Below are 14,145 nucleotides of genomic sequence, written 5' to 3'. Positions count from 1 at the left end.
CCCACTACAGATCGTATGACGCATTGGGTGGGGGGGTGGGGTGGTGTGTTTGTGGATGGCATTGCCGAAGGTTGAGTGCGAACCCTGGTATAGTGTGCGCAGAATATCGTGTGCGATAGATGCGCGGATGGTAGGGCATGCTTGTGGGAGAGTCGTCGTGGTGGAGTCTGCGGACAGGCCAAGTGCCGGAGGGTTGGGTTGGGTTTGGTTTGGTTTGGTTTGGTTTTGTTTTGTTTTGCTTTAGGGTGCAAAAACAAGTGGGGTCATACGCACCCAAGTCAAACTATAGAACATGACAGAGAGGAGTTAAAAAATGACAATATATCAGCCCCAATTGCCATAAGAGAAGACAGCTAAAAACAGCGACGTGGAGAAGGTGCAAGAAAAGACACCAAACAGAAATGGAGGCCAAAAACTAAAAATTAAATGGCCTTTGCCATATTGCTTTGGCGTTAAAGTAAAGTAAAACGTGGTTGACAGGCCACACTTCAGTTATTAAAATGGCCGATAACTCAGAAGGCAATCTCAAACTGGAACGTAGACGGTTAAAAAAATGGGCATTCCATCAGGAAGTGGCAGATAGTTAAAACTTGGGCCCAATGTATACAAAGTTGTGGGGGAGCGCCACTTATCACATGACAATGGCTAAAAATGCAGTGCCCAATACGCAACCTAGTTAAAATGACCTCCTCCTGGCGGGAGGGCCGAGAGGTCATCCAAGCTGCTGGCAGAGGCCTAATAAGCCGGAGCTTATTCCTGTGAAGGGAGGACCATTGGTGATGCCAAAGGGACACCACCTCCAGACAGACGGCAACATAGAGATAGTCAGAGAGAATATAGGAACTAGTGTGCTGAGGTAGGAGGACTGCAGCCTTGGCAGCAGCATCAGCAGCCTCGTCTCCTGGCAGACCGACATGACCAGGAACCCACATGAACAGCAAAGTGGCTCTACCAAAAGTGAGCAAGTGACTGTTTTCCTGGACCCATTGTACTAAGGAATAGGCAGTGTAGAGCACAGATATCGAAAGACATGGGTGTCAATGACGAAGGCATGCCCAACACCAAGGTCAGTCCGAGAGCCATCAGCGTATACAAGGGTACTATCATGAAGATTCATGCGAAGGTTGTGAAACTGGAGGCGACAGACTGAAATTGAAGGTGATAGAGCGAGTAGTGCCCTTCGGAAGCGAATGAAGGTCAAGGTTTAACACGGGCCACTTCATGAAGCCAAGGTGGTGAAGGGTTCACACCCATCAGGAAAGTTGCAGGTAGTGTGAAGTTAAGCCGCCGGAGCAAGTACTGAAAGCGGACTCCAGAAGGTAACACAGAAGTGGGACGCACCCCATACTGGCGATCAAAGGAATCACCAAAGAAGGAGACATAGGATGGGTGGCCACGCATGCAGACAAACGGCATGCATACCTGCTGAGGAGAAAGTCATGGTGGTAGGACAGTGGTAGTTCAGCAGCTTCAGCATACAAACTCTGAACCAGAATAGTGTAAAAGGCGCCAGTGGCCAAACGGATACCACGATGGTGGATAGCGTTGAGACGGCCTACGGGGATGGGGGTGCAGACGCAAAAACAAGGCACCCATAGTCGTGTTTTGAACGGACAAGGGACCAGTACAAACAGAGGAAGATTTGATCGGCACCCCAGAAAATACGATTGAGGTCACATAGGAAATTGAGGGAACACATACAGCGGGCTGTCAGGTAAAACAAATGGGAGGACCAAGGGTATCCTATCGAGCATGAGCCCCAAGAATTTTAGTTTCGACTAACGGAAGGGCAACAGGCCCAAGACATAAAGATGGTGGGAGAAACCATTTGTGCCACCAGAAATTTATATAGACAGTTTTGTCAATGGAAAAACGAAAGCCACTGTCGATGCTGCAGGAGTAAAGACAATCAAGACAGCGCTGGAGTTGGGGCTCAGTGAGACAGGTCCGTGGACAACTCCAATAGATGGCAAAATCGTCTACAAAAAGAGAGCTGGAGATGCCAGGAGGGAGATAAGCCATTATAGGGTTAATGGTGATAGCAAAGAGGACAACGCTCAGGAGGCACACCGTTTTCCTGGATAAAGGTGTCTGACAAGGCAGACCCCACAGGCACCTTGAAAACTTCGTCTTTAAAAAATTCCTGAAGGAAACAGGGCAGGCAGCCATGGAAGCTCCACATGTAAAAAGTACAGAGGATACCATTCTCCAGCAAGTTTCGTAGGTCTTCTCCAAATCGAAAAACATAGCCACAGTCTGGGATTTCCCCAGAAAACCATTCTTGACATGGGTGGACAAAGTAAGAAGATGGTCAACTGCAGAATGCCACGCTTGAAATCCACATGGTGGAGTCGTTAGTAAATTGCGAGACTCGAGCCACCATACCAGCCAGGCATGAATCATACATTTCATCACCTTGCAAACGCAGCTGGTGAGAGAGATGGGGTGGTAGCTAGAAGGAAGATTTTTGTCCTTACCGGATTTAGGTATGGGTATGACGGTGGCTTCACGCCAATGTGCAGAAAATGTGCTCTCTCCCCAGATGCGGTTGTACATGTTAAGCAGAAAATGCTTGCCCACAAGAGAAAGGTGCTACAACATCTGAATGTGGACAGCGTCCGGCTCCAGGGTGGAGGATTGGGATGAACTAAGAGCCTGATCTAGCTCCCTCATAGTAAAGGTGGCATGGTAGCACTCACGATTCGGAGAAGAGAATGGTATTGCTGAGCCTCCTCGGCTCCTTTCCGATGGAGGAAGGCAGGGTGATAGAGGGAAGAGCTCAAAATTTCCACAGAATTGTGGCCCACGGTGTTGCAGACAACAACAGGGTCCATGATAACATCGTTTGCTTCTTTCAGGCTGGAAATTGGCGAACAGATCTTAGTCCCAGAGAGCCGTCGGAAGTTGGCTCACACTACAGAAGAAGTGGTGGAACTGTTAAAAGAACTAGTGAATGAAATCCAGCTAGCTTTTTTGCTATCCTGAAGAACGCGGCGGCCTGTTGCATGCATCTGTTTATAACGAATGCAGTTAGGCAGGGTACGACGATGGTTAAAATTGCGGAGAGCACATCTCCATGCGCAAATTGCATCATGTCATGCCTCAGTCCACCAAGGGACTGGGACACGGCGCAGGAAAGAGGAAGTGCGAGGAATGGAATGTTCTTCAGCAGTAAGTATAACGTTTGTGAGATAGTCCACCTGGTCATTACAACTGGAAAAATCCTGTTTTTCGAAAGTCGCCAGGAAGGAGTAAAGTAAGCTGCCATTTGGGTGTGCACACAGGTGGGGGTAGGAGTCAGAAAACGGATAGCACATAGGAAATGGTCGCTCGAAGAGGTGTCACAAAGAACGGACCACTCAAGACAATGGGCAAGCTGGGCAGTGCAAAAGGATAGGTCCAAATGAGAATAGGTGTGCGAGGAGTCAGAAAGGAATGTGGGTGCTCCAGTGTTAAGGCAGAAGAGGTTAAGTTCTTTAAGAAGATCAGCCAAGAGGGCACCTCTCTGACAGGTTCTGGGAGAACCCCAAAGGGGATGAGTCACCGTAGTAGAATTAGGAGGAGGGGGGGGGGGGGGGGGTGCTGCCCAAGAAGCTGATGTAAGTCTGCCCTGGTGAGATCGAATGACAGAGTGAAATAAATGGTACAGAGGGAAAAGTCACGTGAGGAAGGAAAAGGCAAATGGCAACAGCTTGAAGATGGGTAGTCAGGTAGATGGGTTGACAATGAATATCATCTCATATGAGCAGCATGACGCCCCCATGAGATAGAATTCTGACCTCAGGGGGATGGTCAAAACGAACTGGGAAGAAATCTGAAAGCTCAAAGCAGTTGTGAGGATGCAATTTTGTTTCCTGAAGGAATGCCAGAGTCATGATGAGGAAGAGATGAAAGGCTGTCATCTCGGTGGCTGCTGAGTGACAGCCTGTGAAGAATCGCTGCTACAGGGCACAGAAGCAAGAGGATCCTGCTCCATGGCGCCCACAGAAGCATCAGCTTGCTTGTGCTGTCATTCTGTGGAGTCCAATACAGAAAAACAGTTGGTGGTGTGCACCGGCAACATGGAGGTCAGCCGGGCTAAGTGGCAACAGCAACGAACAGGATCTTTGCATCAGTGAAGGAGAAGACCGTTTGCCTTTGTTGGGCTTCTGCGATTCTTTCTTGTTAGTAGAGGAAGACTCAAGTGTTGTTTGGCTCGAGGGACGTAGGAAGTCTTCACGGCAGTACTCCTTCTGACCTTTCCGGCCTGCTGGTTGTGTAACTAGTGGTTTCGCTCCTTGAGGCGAGAGTTAGATGGCTTGTTGCACAGCTGGAAGCAAATGAGAGACCTCCACATGAGCAGTTACTTTTTTCGCCTTCGAATGCATCCTCATGTGCCTTGATCACTGTCGGTGCTCCCTGGGCACCTAATTGATCCTTTCCAATTAGGCTAACTTTCAAAGAAGGCGATTTAAAGATAATTCGAACAGCGATTACGAAATTAACAACAATATGAAACCCTATACAAACGGCACTGTTCAGAGCAAACATGGAAACGTGCTCAGAATGTTGTCGTTGTGGTCTTCAGTCCTGAGACTGGTTTGATGCAGCTCTCCATGCTACTCTATCCTGTGCAAGCTTCTTCATCTCCCAGTACCTACTGCAGCCTACATCCTTCTGAATCTGCTCAGTGTATTCATCTCTTGGTCTCTCTCTACTATTTTTACCCTCCACGCTGCCCTCCAGTACTAAATTTGTGATCCCTTGATGCCTCAGAACATGTCCTACCAACCGATCCCTTCTTCTGGTCAAGTTGTGCCACAAACTCCTCTTCTCCCCAATTCTATTCAATACCTCCTCATTAGTTATGGATCTACCCACCTAATCTTCAGCATTCTTCTGTAGCACCACATTTCGAAAGCTCAGAATATGTCAACTGAATGTTGAGGGACTGTGCAGATATAAGGGCAAAATACTATCTGAAATTTTGAGAGAGAATAGGGCGGATGTCTAAGCACTGCAAGAGACTCATACTGAAGATGACAATGCTCTGTGGAAGCGAGGGCATATCCCAGGCTATAAATTAGTGTCCCAAATCAACCATCCTCAATATGGAGTTGCCAGCTTTGTCCGCAATTACTTAAAGGATGTCTCAGTTATTCTCGAACAACTCCCAGTGCTAGAACATCCTGCAATATATGTAGGTGATTTTAACAGCCATAGTTATGAGTGGGGCTAAGCCGAAGAGGATGAAAATGGTAGAAGTCTGGCAGAATGGTTGGAAGCAAACAACTTAAAGCTCCATTATGATGCAAAGGGAAAAGGCACATTCAGGTCTCGAAGATGGGGTACAGAGAGCACACCTGACCTCTGCCTGCCAACTATGGACCCTTCGGAGAGTAGTAGCGGAACTATCATCAGAAAGGTCCTGCATGACTTTCCCAGAAGCCAACATCGCCCCATTCTCATCTCCTAAGGGCTACACATTCCCCCAGTGCGATCTGCTCCTGTATCCCACTGGAACTTTCAAAAAGCAGATTGGGATACATTTTCTAAATTGCTGGACGAGTCAATAAAACAGGTCCCTGCACTTCCAAAATACTCAAAATTTTTTAAAAATCATAATATCTACTGCCAAAAAGAGCATGCCCAGAGGATGCCGGTAAGAATACATTCCTGGCTGGAATGAAGAGATCAACCAGCTGTTTAACCAATTCAAGGAAAGTGGAGACTAAGAAACAGCTATGAACCTTATGAATCACTTGAATGAACAAAGGAGAGAAAAGTGGCATGAAGAAACAAGGGAGCTCGATTTCACACACTCCAGTAGAAAAGCATGGACGCTGATTCACAAACTTGGAGAAGACCCTTCCCACAACAAAGAGAACTCAACGGTCTCATGTGACTCAATCGCCAGTCACTTAGTGAGAGTTTGCAAGGTCCCAACAGATAAAGCAAATCTTCAGCAAGTAAAGAGAGAGCTTACAGAAGTCAAGAAATCTCTGCAACATAACCCGGAATTCTCTTCTCCATTTACAATCACTGAACTGGAGACAGCCCTTAAAGATATGAAATGTAGATAAGCTGCAGGTGCAGATGGGCTTTACCCTGAATTTTTGGTGCACAGTGGACCGGTAACACAAAATTGGCTGGTTTGCCTTTTTAACGAAATTCTTCGTACAGCGACATTACCCAAAAAATTTAAAAGAGCAAAAATTATCACTATCAAAAAGCCAGGGAAAGAGGGAACAGCTGCAGAACACTTCCGCCCAATATCTCTACTTAGCTGTGCTTACAAGCTATTGGAAAGAATTATTCTAAACCGAATCCAAGATCAAATTAATGCTATGATACTACTTGAACAAGCTGGATTCAGACCTTATAGAAGCTGCTGTGAATAAGTGCTCTCCTTGACTACTCACATAGAATCTGGATACCAAAAGAAACTTAAAACTGGAGTAGTGTTCATCGACCTGTCAGCAGCTTATGACACGGTGTGGCACGAGGGCCTATTATTGAAATTTTTGAGAGCAATGCCTTGCAAAACTCTAGGCAACCTCTTAAATAACATGTCAAGCAACAGGAGGTTTAAAGTACATCAAGGAGAAGAGAAAAGCAGATGGCATGTACTCAATGATGGATTACCTCGAGGCTCTGTTCTTGCTCCAGTGTTATTCAACCTCTACACAGCTGACCTGGACCTGCCGAAAATTTCAATATGCAGATGACCTGGCAATTTCATATCAGAGTGAAGACCTTTCTGGATGTGAAGAACACCTAACGAACAGCCTTACTAAACTTTATGAGCATTTTGAGACATGGCGACTGAGACCAAATGTTTCTAAAACCGAGGTAAGCCTGTTCCACCTCTCCAATTGCCTTTCATCAGCAAAGACCAGTCCACAGTTCGGCCCTCTTGGCACAGTCACATACAACGAAAGCCCTAAATACCTGGGAGTCACTCTGGACAGAACTTTAACATACAAAAAACACATCTTCAACTTTTGTAGTCCTGTCTTCCTCAGTTGGGTGTAATATTACGGTATATTGATAATTTTTACTTTTGGACCGTCTGACAGCAACTGAATAAAACACAATTTTAGTGCCATACACGTTTCGCCTTTATTTTCTGCAAGGCATCATCAGTGGCCTGGAATATGTACATATGTGTGCTATTTAATTCACATTTTTGTCACTGTACCTATAGGTTATAAACAGTTGTGGTGGTTGGTATTTCCTATTAAATAGCAATGTTTTCAACTGTACTTACGGGTTGCGTGGACAATTTCTTACATATTGTGCTCCTGTTGCATTTTTGGTGTTGTTGTTCTTCTTATGAATGGCAATTTGCAGGTTTTTCCCCACATTCCACAGCACTATGAACCAAATGCTTGTTTCAATGCAATTTTTTGGTTTCTGTTGCCGACTGTCAAATGTTTTTGCCAAAGATAGAATGTTATTGCACAAACTTTTGAGTGTAATTATTGAAGCATCTGTGATCTGTTCGTGTATGCTTTTGTGTGTGTGTGTGTGTGTGTGTGTGTGTGTGTGTGTGTGTGTGTGTGTGTGTGTGTGTGTCATTTCCTTTATTAAGTGTAGTAGGGAGCCTGTGCTGATGCGTGTTTGTTCATTTATCACGTTTGTTTTCTGCTATGGCTTTCTGGATGTGGAAGTTTTCTTGCGTTTGTATAAGATGTTTGTCATGGTTGCTTATTCTCATTATTTTCATTTCTTGTTCCATGTTTGTAGGATGAGGTTATGGTGTTTTAAATGTTCTGCAAATGTGGAATGGTTTGTTTCATACTTGCAACATCTGATATGTTCTTTGTACCGTGTTTCAAAATTCCTGCATATCATGCCTATGTATACTGCATCACAGCTTTGACATTCAAGTTTATATATTCCTGATTGTTGGAATTTGTCCCTCCTGGTAGCTGGCTGGCTTAGGTGTGATTGGAGGGTTTGCCCAGGCTTATATGCTATTTTGAAGGCCTGTCTCTTTAGGGTGTTTGCAACTCTGTGTGTTAGTTTATGTGTGTAGGTCATGGTGTACCATCTGGTTCTTTTCTGTGTGGTGTTGTCATTGTGTGTGTATGTTGAGTGTGTTTGTAAGTTTTTCGCTTGTTAGTTCTCTTGTATTCTGGAAATGTTGTGTTTGTTTGTATTTGTGTTTTTATTTTTTGATTGAGCCTGTGTACCACCTGTGTGTCATACCCGTTGTTCCTAACTATTTGTATGATTGTACTCATTTCTTGTTCATAGTTTCTCTTGTTGAGTGGGATTCTGTTTAATCTATGTAAAATGTGTCTTAGTGCTGCAAGTTTCTGGCTGTGGGGGTGGTTGGATGTGGAATGTATTATTGTGTCTGTGGCTGTTGGTTTTCTAAAGGTGTTAAATGTATGTTTGCCATTTTATTTTTTTATTGTAGTGCCAAGAAAATTTATTTGATTTTCTTTTTATTTTTCATGTGTGAATTTTACGTTCTGATGAGCTTTGTTTATTTCCGAATGGAGTTCATCTATTTTTTCACTTGGCTCATCTACCAGACAAATAACGTCATCCACGTATCTGTACCAATATATGATTTTGAAACTTTCATTAGTGGTTATCTTTTCAAATATCTGATTTTCTAGATGACTGATGAAAATGATTGCTAGTGCTCCTGATATTGGGGATCCCATGGGCAGTCCATCACTTTGTAGATAATATTCTTTCTCAAACTGAAAGTAGTTTTGTTCAGTTGTCAGTCTGAGCATATCTGTTATTTCTTTTATTGCGTCTGTGGTGAAAATATGTAAGAAATTGTCCATGCAACCTGTATGTACAGTTCAAAACATTACTACTTAATAGGAAATACGAACCACCATAACTGTTTATAACCTATAGGTACAGTGACAAAAATGTAAATTAAATAGCTAACATATGTACATATTCCAGGCCACTAATGATGCCTTGCAGAAAATAAAGGCGAAACGTGTATGGCACTAAAACTGTGTTTTATTCAGTTGCTGTCAGACTGTCCATAAGTAAAAATTATCAATATACCGTAATACAAAGAACACCTTTCCATCTTGGCCAAAAGATACAAATAGAGTGAACCTTGTGAGAAAGCTGGCAGGCAGTACATGGGGAGCAACCACATAAGTCCTCCAAGGAGCATCCCTTGCACTGGTATACTCTGCAGCAGAATACTGTGCACCAGTTTGACTCCGAAGCACCCACGTAGTGAAGGTAGATGTCCAACTGAACTCAGTTATGAGAGTAATTAGTGGTACAGTCCGGTCTACACCCACTTGCTGGCTACCAGTGCTTTCAAACATCTGTCCACCAGACCTCCGTCAAAAGGCTGCTCTTTACAACCTCTGTCAGCAAGTTTCTGAAAACAACTCGATCCCTCTTCATGACGATTTGCTATCACTGCCCAGAAAATGCCTCAAATCTAGAAGACCAGCATATGAAACGGGAGTCCAAATGTGAGTGACAAGCTACAAGAACCCAAAACCACAAACTTGTAGACAATTCAACAGTTCCAGATCCAGGCTTCCACCAACCAAGGGAGGTGTGGGTGCAGTTAAACAGATATCGGACTGAAGAGGGTAGGTGCAAATGCAACATGCACAAATGGGGCTTTTCAAGTGACAGTTTGTGTAACTGTGGTGACACCCAAACTATGAGCCACACTGTGAATGAATGTCTAATCAGATGCTTTCCCAGTGGCATTGAGAAGCTCCATCAAGCATCCCACGAGGCACTTCGCTGGATCGAGTCCATCAACATCCAAGTGTAGTCTGAGCCATTTTAAAACTTGTGTACCGTATATAATTTCACATGTTCAATTTTATATATATTTCTTTGTTTTGCTAAATGTGTATTACTATAATTGATGTGTACGATAATAATAATAATAATAATAAAAACAGCTGGAAGCGGGGATTGCGATGCTATCTCGATACTGGGTGATTTCACAACCTTAGAGCTGAAGTTGAGGTTGCACATCGGCGTGGCCATGTCCTTCACAGAGCGAGGGGTAACAAGAACCAAACTATAGGTGCCAGGAGAATGCAGAGTTTGCAAATAGCCAATAACTTGTGAGCGACTGGGTAAAGCACTTTTTCCTTTACCTGGATCTCTTGGACAGCCTGCTCATCAAGATGCACGAGACAATGCCAAGAGGCGGCGGCATGGCCACTGTTTCAGTTGACATAGCGGGAAGGAGGGGGGCGGACAGTTGCCCTCGTGCGCATCCCTACCACAGGTTACACATTTGGCTGGATGTCGACAAGACGTTCTAGTGTGGTTGAAATGATGACACTGGGAGCAGCACATTGGGTTTGGAATGTACAGTTGGACTTTGATAATTTTGTAGCCTACTTTGGTCTTGGACTGAAGCACCACTCTATCAAAGGTGAGAAAAAGAGTGCGGGTGGGCACTAAAGAGGAATCTACCATTTTCATTACATAATGGACGGCAATGACACCCTGATCAGACAGATAAGATTGGATTTTGGCCTCAGTCAGATCGTCAAGCAGCCAAGGGTGAATAACACCATGGGGAGAATTCAGAGTCTTATGGGCCTCGACACGAACAGGGTAGCCATGGAAAAGCGAGGTGGTACGCAGTTGTGCATAAGAATCAGAAGTAATCTCCAAAAGCAAAGTGCCATTCCGTAAACGAGAGCAGGATTTCACCATGCCAGCAACTGCACTAACACCTTTCTGAATAATAAATGGATTTACTGTGGCGAAGGACTGACCTCCTTCAGTATGTGAGACCATGAGGAAATGTGGTGCAGCTGGAAGGGTCTTTGAATTGTTAGCCTCATTCTGTTTATGTTTCCTAGACGTTGATTGTGAAGATGATTGGCTCACTGCAGGAAAATCCCCCATCAATTGCCAGTGTCTTCGATGGCACGCTCCTTCCAACTGGGGGCCCCCTTCACATGGGGGTGCACCTGCCTTGGTGATTGTTCACACCTCAGGTAACACCTGACAGAGGGACCAATCGGCAATTTGGGAAGCTTGCAGCTCAGGCAATCACCTTTCTCTGGACCTAGCCTATAACAGGTGCAAACACTACCTGTCGACCCGGGGCTGGGAATTACGCATTATTCAGTCACCCATAACGTGTCAGTTGCATGAGCTGGCCTTCAGGAGCTTACAGGGAGGAGGAAGAAAAGGAAGAACCTCAAACGCCAAAGTGGAGGAACGAGAGGAGAAGGGAAACGGGGAAAAGAAAAGGGAGGGGAAAACAGTGGTGAGACTGTTCTTATGTCAGCGACAGACAATGCAGAACATTCGCTATAACATCTGGGACATGTTCCCCAAGGAAGGGGAAAAAGAACAGCAAGAGGATAGACATGCAGCACACAAGGGAAAAGATGCTGCAAAGGCTGGGGCCCCATGGTAGCTAAGCATGAACCCGCCAAAGAGTGGGACGCCCCCTGGGTGGAGTGCTGGAGGGAAAATGACGTTCTAAACTGAAGGCTACACTCACATTTTTTGTAAATATTAAGCGGGGACCCTTCACGCCACAACTTGCATTGTGACCATTCAAAAAGATCTATCACCTCAGCTCTTATCAGTATCTAAGAAGGAATTCCGCCGAAAATGCAGTGATTTATTTTCGCCTGGCTTGTTAACCTTTTGTAACCTTCAGCGAAGTGTCATGAGTGGCTGAGTAAAACGTACACATTTCTGTTGTTGCCATGTTAAAATTTGCTTCTTTTGCCAAAACTCGGTGGAGTTTACACAGTCTCACCTCACTAACATGTTGCACAGACACATTTGCAAGAGACTTTTGAAACAGTGGTTTATCAACTTTATTAAGCAAGGAACTGAGGAAAAGGAAGGTCGGCTTCTTATGAAAAAAACACATCCTTAGTACAAAATAAACGTGTAATGACTTGGCTTATGTTGTTCCAAATACATACCATTTCTCATTTCACCAACTATTGATGACCCTTAAAAATTATATTCCTTCATCAAGAAAGTCGGCAGTTAGTGGAATAACACATTGGATAATTAAGTTTTGCATAACAACCGTACGAGAAAGTACTGTCTTCTTTGAGGGCTATATTTTGCCAATATCTCATTGCAATATCTCACACCGTTTATAAAATATGAAGAATGTTGTGGATATTTCACTCTGGTTTTATCTCTGGTGTGGAACAATCACAGATGAGTGTGCTACGTCAAATTAATTTTCTTGAGATCCACACAAATATCACAATAACTATGAACATTAGTTAAATGATGTGCACATCATAATGAACCTGATATACAAAGCAACAAGTAAAGCAAAAATGATCTTTTTTTTTTACCAAACAGTTTCTTCAAAATCGTTTGAGAAAGACTGCACAGCGTGCACGTTGATTCTGCCATCACCAACCGACTGAAAGTTTGGCAAACACTTATCAGCCTCCCCTTCTGAACAAACAAATGAATTTGCGCAGCACTTTGGATGAAAACTGGTCACTGCGCATTGGCCTTCATTCCTACTTGAACTCTAACTCACTGCTTCTGTAGCCTCAGTCAGCTGAGCCCTGGATCCCTAGCCTTGCTTAGGGTGTAGCCACTGTCTCTGTTGATCTGCCCATTGGCCACTCAAATTTCAATATAGCCACCTTCAGAACACGAGGCCTGTTGTAACACTTTCGTTTCTTCATACTTCACTGAGTCCCCTGTAGCCCTGCAGTGTTTTTTAAGAGAAGATAACAGTACAAATTGTCAACCTGTCAGGAAAGCTTAAGATTATGCATCACACTCACATGTCTAAAACTGTATTTGAAAACAAGAAATGGTACTGAGAATCCAAGGAAAAAGTACCAGTTTAAATAACATACTAAGCTCAGGCTACCACAAGCACAATACTTTATGATTACTAGAACTGATGGGGCATGAGAAATGCATCTCATAGAAGTGTGGGACAAAGTTTAATAATGAGAAAAACAATCGTCTAACAGTGGTAAATCCATATGCTGACCTTTATGATGAACAGGATATGAAAGGTATGAAGACATATTAACTGACATATATTTTTGGCAAGATTTCAAGTTCATGTCATTCAGTGCCAACACTTAATCAGACAAGAAAGTAACTGGCGATAAAAACATTGTGCCCTTGTTTAATTATTTATCATAGTAATAGCTTTGAAGAATTTATGGATGAATGAAAAGCCACCATGGGGTGGGTGGCAAGATGGGTGCTCTGGTACTCACAACACAGTCCCTCTTTAATGAGAAATAGCACTGCAAAAAGACGGTGAAGTATTCACATCTGCCACTTTCCTTTCCAAAAAGAACTTCACCTAATTCTCTTCCCTCCAAGCCTCGAATCACTGAAATGCCCATTACCTCATCCACATCTACATGAAAACTCTGCAAATAGTGAATGGTGTTTGGTGAAGAGTCCCTTATACCACTACTAACCATTTTCTTTCCTTGTCCACTCACAAATTAAGCGAGGGAAAAACGTCTGTCTATACGCCTCCACATAAGCCCTACTGCCTCTGTCTTATTTTTGTGGTTCAATGTAAAACTTATCTCCAAATGCTGATTCTCTAAATTTTTTCAATAGTGTTCCACAGAAAGGACGTTGACTTCTCTCCAGGGATTCCCATTTGAATTCATGAAGCATCTCTGTAAATGTGCATGTTGACTGAACCTAGCAGTAACAAATCTAGCAGCCTGCCTCTGAACTGCTTTGATGTCTTCCTTTAATGAAACTTGGTGGGAATTCCAAACACTCGAGTAGTACTACTCCTGCTGCAGATTTCTGATGGTAGTCCATTCCAGTGTACTAACAGCTCTACACTTACCATTACCAACCTACTAATACTACAGCCAGGGCTGCATTTACGTGCAAAGCTATCTAGACCACAGCTTAAGGGGCCACACCACAAACATTTAAAATTAAAAAAAAACTGTTTTAGTAGGGCTTGCATAAGCCACTGAGTGGAATGGATAGAATCTTCAAAAGAACTATAGGACTTGAATGAACAGTTGAGTGGATGGGTCAAACCCAATAAAGGTTATACGATGAACAGCAACAAAATTAAAACAAGGGTAATGTAACGTAACTGAACTGAATCAGGCTATGCTGTTGGAAGTGGATTAAGAAATAACACACTAAAAGTAATCAATGAGGTTTGATACATGGGGAGCAAAA

At 43.7% G+C, this 14,145-nt stretch overlaps 1 protein-coding gene across 1 annotated transcript in view; it reads right to left on the bottom strand.

The window, feature by feature from the left end:
- The window catches only part of LOC126191272 (RNA polymerase II subunit A C-terminal domain phosphatase), a 94,936-nt gene that overhangs the window by 18,250 nt on the left and 62,541 nt on the right, over positions 1-14,145 (bottom strand). The gene's annotated exons all lie outside the window — the stretch shown is intronic.

This window comes from Schistocerca cancellata, chromosome 6 (genome assembly GCF_023864275.1).
Source record: "Schistocerca cancellata isolate TAMUIC-IGC-003103 chromosome 6, iqSchCanc2.1, whole genome shotgun sequence".
Taxonomy (NCBI): domain Eukaryota; kingdom Metazoa; phylum Arthropoda; class Insecta; order Orthoptera; family Acrididae; genus Schistocerca; species Schistocerca cancellata.
This window is presented reverse-complemented; position numbering and strand designations above follow the sequence as displayed.